Genomic DNA, 8,141 nt, shown 5'->3' with positions numbered 1-8,141 from the left:
CTTTAGCATGAGGTAATGTGGCTTGGACTCGGGGGAGGAAGACGGCTTCCAAAAAAACCTACGGGCTACTTCCACCCTCTCCCGGGGAGACGGGGAAATTGGCTTCGTCCGCTCGGGGACTTGCTACCACCTCCTGGAGTTGGGAGTCGTCGGAAGAGGAAAACGGGTCACCGAGACGACATGGGGCCAAGGCGAGAAAAGCGGGTGTGGGGTGTGTGTGTGTGTGTGCGTGTGTGAACAAACGCATCGGACACCGCGGGCGAGGGAACGCCGGCGGCGGCGGCAGCAGCAGCTGGCATTAACAGCTGCGCGCAATTCAACAGGTGAAGCGCTCTTCTCCACATTTGTCCCTTGCCGAAAAGCGCTCCCCCTGCGGCATTCTCAGCTGTCCGAGGGGCCGGGAGCCAAAACGCCGGAGCCGCCGTCCCCCCCCCTCCCCGGCCGCCCCCCTCCCAGAAGCGGGCGCAACTTTGCATTCCAGGCGCGATGGGTTTCATTAGAAAGCGCCAGAGGGAGGCAGGCACCTGCGGCCCAGGCGAGGAGAAGCGAGGCAGCAATCTTTTGCAACTCGCGGGTTGCAAAACTTGCGGGGTGGGGGGGCTTTTAAAACGGGGGGGGGAAGGGGGGGGAAAGACAGGCGGGAACGAAGGCTGCGCCGGTAGCCTCGCCGCTGCGGCTCGTTGCCGCAGGACGCAATGGCGAGAGCAAGGCTGCAAAAGCAAGACTCGTGAGCGGAGAAGAGGCGATTTCGCTTACAAAACTGGCTCCTGCCGCTAAGCGCGCGGGCCGTTTTATTTCTGGGAAAGGGAATTTGCGGGTGGGAGGAAGGCAGGGTTGAAACCTTCTGCCTAGTGCCCGGAGTTGTCATAGCAACAGAGCGCGTCGGAGGCGATGAGGCAATTGAATTCCACAAGGATAGGCTCAAAGCGCGGGGACTCGGAGAGGAAAGTTCTCTGGGCGCTATGGCAACGGACAATACGGACTTTAATCTCGGGAAGGCACGGGCGAAGCCCCAGCGCTCTACGGCCAAGGGTTGGAAATCCGAGCTGGGTCTCTCTGGGTCAAAGCTGCATCAAACCCTCGTAAATCACGAAATAAACCCTCCGATCTTCGTTTTTTCTCCCTCGTTTGGCACCAGAAGCCTCGCTTCTTGAATGAGCTTCCATGATTAGAATATACTTATGGCCGAATCTCTCAACCGGAAACAATTAGAGCAAGGGTCTGCAACCTTGACCACTTTTAAGACTTTTAATTCTGGGAGCTGAAGTCCACCAGTCTTAAAGTGGTCAAGGTTGCAGACCCCTGTCGTAGAGGGACTTCGCACGTTTGAAGCACTTTGAAGAGATGCGCCCCTGGGCTGTTCTACAACACTCTGCTCTTAGCGTTAAATTGTATGTGTGGTTGCCCACAAGTGTCAAACGTATGCCTAACATTAAGCCAATGAGGGACGTGTAGGAACCTAATCAGGTTTGCACTTAGGCATTGCTTCAAAGGCTGAACACAGAATCCCAGACTAACAAGAACCAACATCCCCGGCATACTGCCGTATGCACATTCCACTTAATGCCCAAACTGATAGTTTAATGAAAGGGGCAGAGGTAGCAATTACATACCTGCGTAGTAAACAGCATTTGGCTGCACCATATGTACTCCTAGCAAAAAACAAACAAACACACAAGCCTATGGGTTATTCACAGATTACACTGTAAGTTCATTCAGGCATGCAGTATCTGCATTTTTGCATCTGCCATCCTGTTTTATCACCAAATACACTACAGTACGCATGTATATAAAGCAAACTTTTAGACTGTGGTGGTGGTGAGAATTATTTAAACATTCACAGATACAAAATCTTACGTCAAACTGTCTCCCACACTATGGCCAATGAGCTTGATATATAGAAGAAGAACCATTTAATAACATTCCTGCTTCCCCTTGCATATTCCATAGAGTATAGGATATCATCTGTAGGCAAGCTGCCTGTCCACTCCAGTGCTTAAGTTGCCTGCAGGTAGGAAGATCCTGCTGCATTAACATCACAGAAGAATAAAAGAAACCAGTCTCCCAAGGGGTTTATTATTTTGTGCTAAGGGTGGGTTTCATTACAGCTGCCATTTGATTTGCAGCAGTTTTACTCTAGTTGCCTATAGAAGATGAGACTAGATGAGCATCAATTAATGGGTCCTTGAGGTGCTTTTCCCTCATTTTTCACCCCCTTCTTTGAAGAACAGCATTTGAATTTGGAATAGCCAATCAAGCAGATGTTGAGAAGAAAACGAAGCATACAATGTCTTTGTATTCACTATACAGTGCTAGAATGGATCTAGTTTATGCACATATTTTCTCACAGCACGCTTCTGTTCAGAGGCAAGCATCAGGCATGCCCTTTGGCATCAGGATCATAGATGTAATTATGTTGTACAAAAGTGCTCTCTTTTGGGGTCGAGGCCTGCAGTTTAGGTTCTGTATTTGTTTGCGTAATGAGTGACCTCGAGGGACTTGCTCACATGAAACAATAAGTCTTTTCCTCTCTCTTACTTGGTTAATTAACTGTAATAATTGGGGGAGGAGGGGAATTTGTGGGACAGGATATCACATGCTTGTTGCCAGCACACTGTTTCACTTAGAGTGGAAGGGTTACCATTTTTATTTGCAATCATAAGAAATCTAGAATGCAAAATGAACATTTTCATAAAAATATCTGCCGGTACAGATGATAGAGAATGAACTAGCTAGCTAAAGCCTGTTTTGTTATTATTAATGGAATTCTTTACAGTTATAATTGGTGGAGTCCTTGGTGCTCCATTAATTACATGTCTAGGTGAGGAAATGCACCGATTGGATGCAGTGATGATGTTATCTAGTTGGGTAATGAAACGTCCACAAGCAATAACTATGCTCAGATAGCACCAAGGACCTCACAATTCAACCTCGGTTACTGGAATTATAACTTAGAGTGAGGGTATGTGTGTATATATGTGCGTTTGTGTACACACACACACACTCACACAGACAATTTCTGCTAACTTGTTGGGATTATTTATTGCCAACAGAGGCAAAAGTTTCACAAACTTTTTCAAACATCACCAATCCAAAAACAGTCATTTTAGCTATAGGATCTAAGGTTTAAATGTCATATCTAAGAATACACTTTTTAAATCTCTCAGATCATCTCCATGTACATATTTTGTGAACATTTTTAATAATGTTTTCTTTGAATCATTTTTTAGTATAGGGACTCTGGAATTAGAAGCTGTTTTTCAATAATTTACAGTCAATAATTTAGACATCAGCATCAATTATCTTTTTTATAAATAACATTTTGAAATTAAATATGATTAACACTGCCTTTGTAATCTTTAAGTGCAGTTTAAGAAGCGACCAACCAATAGACTGCTTATTTTATTAACTCTTTAAACTGCAGTTTCTATACAACAATATTATTTTAAACTATTTTTTTCTAGTTGACATGTTAAGTATTTTTTCATTCTTATTTCCTTTATTCTATATCAAAAATACTCTAACACAGCAGAAACAATTTTAGATGCATATTACATTAGAAATGGAAAGTTAAAAGAAGGCAGACAAATGATATATCTTCCTTACCCTTCACTCAAAATCTTTTTCCCCAAGGACCCGCATAGTCATATTATTTTTTATCATATATGTATGTCTGGAATTACATAGAGCTTAAAATTCTGTTTAAAAATTAATTGTCACAAATGGTCACAATTCTTTCTTCATTCATGATGACATAGCTCTGTCTCACGACATCTCAGTGTAAAAACCAGGCACTTAAAAAGGTCCACTGCAACAAATAGGAAGTTAATACTAAGCAAGTTAAATCTCATTGAATTGCATGCTTTACCCTGCATCTAACCCTTTATATACAAGCTGATCTTAAAAACCACAGTAAAAAGCCACTTCAATTTTCAGCTGGCTGAGTCATGTGATTAATTTTTCCCCTATTACTATATTTTTCATAGTTGCTTATAATAGGAAATTCAGATCCTTTGGGGGATGTTTACAAGCAATCCTTCCACAGAACTTGTCTTTGACTAATATAGTTCCCAGAAAACAGCATTTGCTGTGTGTATCTTACTGTCTTTCTTTAGGTTCCTCCTCGGTCTCCTCTTTCAGAGATGCAGAAGGGTCCTTCTCTGAACCACCATTGACAAAATCACTTGCCTGCACAGCTATTATATGCCTTGACACTAAAGAACAATTTCTCTTTCACAAAAAAAGGACCACTTCTTATCAGCTGTCCTTTTAGAACTATGTTCGCACCTGGCTTTCCCTGGCCAATAGAAGGGAGTGGGGAACTGACACATGCTTGGTGTCAATGATAGCTGACAGCCTTGAAATTGTCTGTTGGGAGGACAGTCCTAATTCTTGGAAAGTTCACAGGGTTGAGGAAGATAAAGAATCCTTGCATCCATACTGCACAGTTACATCATCTGGTTTGGGCAACATCTGTTGAAAAGACATATGGAAGTCCTGCTCAGGCACCCTTCTTAAAAATACTCTATGACTCTTTACGTTTACTAATGACCATCACTTGTTTGCCCAAGAAAATAGGTACTGTGAATATATGTTGTTTTTAGAATTATAGTTGTTATTAGTATAGCAAATAGTTTTGTAAAAATTACAGATCTCATAAGGTAAGAATTTTAGGGAGGCTGAAATGATCATTTCGAACTGATTATGTTCTCATCAGTCAGTCATAAGAAGTTCGAAATGATCATTTCAGCCTCCCTAAAATTCTTTATTAGCAATTTGAATAATTTACACAAATAATGAGCTGTCATAAGTTGTGATTATATCCTGTGGATAGCCTTGAGTTAGGCCAAACAGGAAAGAAAGAGTTAATTAGCAAGGCTTATTCAAAAGGCTTGCCAAATATCTAACACACACACACACACACACACACACACACACACACACACACACATATATATATATATATATATATATATATATATATATATATATATATATATATATATATATATATATATATATATATATATATATATATATATATAATCTATATCTATATCTATATCTATATCTATATCTATATCTATATCTATATCTATATCTAGGCAACTCCTTTTCAAAATCCTGCTTTGAAGGGATCATTCATCTTTGTCTCACAAAAACCTTACATCATAGCTGAGGATAAATGTCTCAAATTCAGTTTGAGTTTGTATCAAACTGAATAAAATATTACCAAATTAAATAAAAAATTTCCAAAGGAAAGTTATATCCAATATCCTGCATGTTATGTATTGTACCTGTGAAGGGTTGTTGTTTTTAATGAAAACTACTTATAATGAATTGGAATAATAATATTCCAATTATTTGAGGTATTCAAGTTGGAAAACTTCTTCTTTTATTTAATATATAATTTTTATTAATTATTTACAATAAGAATGACAACAGAATAATACATAGGGAAAGGGACAAGGGGTTTAAAGACACAAACCATACAATCACTTAACACAAACCATGGAAAAGAAACAAGACAGACCGAGAGTTATATCTACTCTCCTATTAACAAAAAATATATCATCCCAGCTAAACTTAAGTTGGAAAACTTCTTCTTGACACCACCGTAAATCTGGTATCTTTATTTTTATGGTTTTTATTCTCTCCCTTGAAGAACCATAATAAAAGACCCAGTCAACTTATGGAATAAGCCCCAAAGTGCACAGTAGAATTTGTAGGTATAGATGGATATGAATAAATATGCCTATGCAAATGTGTCAATTTTAAATCATGGAATAAATGCCATGAAGGATGTTGTTCTTTTTTATTTTTTTTTACTAGCTGGTTCACAATGCTTAAACATATTTTAATATTTAGTATTCATGGTAACATTTTCAGGATAAAAACATTTTGCCACTGTTACTCTACAAGAGCCCTGTGAGACAACCTTTGCTGAAGACCGGATTTATGGATAAGAAAGTTTGGACTAGACAGTTTTCTTGCGTCTAAACCTAAATGTTCTAGTCCATAATGCTATCCGTCGGTAATTCCAGTGTGTTTAAGTGATACTTGATTCGAACAGATTTTTCTTGAATAACAGCCAAGAATTTTGCTTTCACTGCATTACAGATAATGAGATGAACAATATATTGCCTATAGTTGGACATTATTATGCCAGACCCTCAAGGGGATGTATCGGTTCTTGGAGCTGGGAAATGGGTCCTCTGAATAATGACTTGCAGCTTACTCACATAGGATTTCACTGGAGAATGATGAAAGAACAGGGAAAGGGTAGCAAAAGAAGATTGGAAACTGTATAGAGTTCAGTTTGTTTGGTTCTATGAGGAGAAATTTGTGCCTAAGATCAAAGATGACCCTTTCTCCATTCCTCCCCCCATTTTTTCTCTCCAGCTTCCAGATAAAACTTCAAGATATGACCTATTCTTTGCCCTTTGAAGGCTGTGGCAATGAGCTCAGCCAGAATGACCTTTCCCAGCCTCCGAAACTTTCTCACAGGGAAGCAGAATTCAACCCAAGGGACCATCTTAGTCCCAGCATAGTAACTTCATGCTCCAAAATCAGGAACAATCACTCAACAGCTCACTTATTAGCACTAGGGGTCAACAGTGATGTAAGACTCCTGGGGCTTTCTTCCTCCTCCTCACACCCCGCCTCCCTCCCCGTTTTGCCTCATTCTTTTAAGCTGCTCAAGAACTCGCAGTTCCATTATTTACTTTCCACATACTTATATATGCTCAGCGACATGCAGGATCCTTAGTAAAATGGTGCAATCTAACTAGGGATTCCTGGTTTTCAAATGAAGCACTGCAACAATACTGTGGGGATCAAGGGAAGATTCTAAACTGTAGAAAGGAACTTACATCATGCAACAGCTGTATTGTTCAGCAACAGGAACATATTAGGAGCAAATATGGTAGCGGTAATAGTCCAAATTGTTCATAGCATTTCATTGACTGCTCTTTCCTCCAACATCTCGCTAGAGGAGATGCTGCAAAGTACTTACAGTACAGCTGGTCTTGCTGTGTGCAGGCACAGTGGAGGTAGAAAAATAAGGGATTTGGAGCTCAGCTAGCCTTTCAAAAAGGCCTCACTCCATATATAATCTGAAGAAGAACCATAAAGAGCAAAATTTAGTTGAGGAAAATAAGAAAAGAAAAGCCAAAGTAGAGGTGCGTACAAGAGATTTTTTGTACAGTGCTAAGAAGTTTAAATAACAAAAACGTTTTTAGTATTGAGCTTTATTTGGTTTGTCTCAGCTGCTTCATACATTACATTTCCTACCTGAAAGTATTAATCTGCTCTTTAGATACAGACATTAAGATATACTGTAAATAAACACCTTTTGTTCTCAATGTAAATACCTCTTGAACTTAATATAACACATGCATATAATTTACTTACATGTCATTTGCACGTGTTGTGCAAATTAAGGTAGTTTCATTGCATAAAATTCAGCATGCAAATATGTTGGCTTTTCATTTACTTCTATTATATAGGAAAGGACAGCCCTTGTGAATAGAGCTTTGAAGCCTATTGCTTGGTTGGAAAGAAAGCAATCATCTTTCTTGTCTGTGTAGCATTGAGGTGAGCCTCAAACTGGAAATCAAAAGGATTTAAATATTCAGTATCATAGCTAAATGGTATCCTATCCCATAGATTTGATAGCTTTAATTATTCAGAGAATTATTCAGAGAATTGCTACTAAGATGATCCAAGGCCTGGAGACTAAAATATATGAAGAACGGCTGCAGGACTTGGGTTTGGCTAGTCTAAAGAAAAGAAGAAATAGGAGTGACATGATAGCAGTATTCCAGTATTTGAGAGGCTGCCACAAAGAAGAGGGAGTCAAATTATTCTCCAAAGCACCAGAGGGCAGGGCGAGAAACAATGGTTGGAAAGTGATCAAAGAGAGAAGCAATCTGGAATTAAGGAGACAATTCCTAACAGTGAGGGCAATTAACCAGTGGAACAGCTTGCCTCCAGAAATCGTGGGCGTTCCATCACTGGAGGTTTTTAAGAAGAGACTGGACAGTCACTTGTCTGAGATAGTATAGGTTCTCCTGCTTGAGTGTGTTCTGTACCAGCCTGCTACCGGCCCTGCAGCAAAAGCAGGGACGACCCCTTTACAA

This window comes from Vipera berus (genome assembly GCF_964194415.1).
Source record: "Vipera berus genome assembly, chromosome: 1".
Taxonomy (NCBI): Eukaryota; Metazoa; Chordata; class Lepidosauria; order Squamata; family Viperidae; genus Vipera; species Vipera berus.
Note: the sequence above shows the minus strand (reverse complement) of the source record.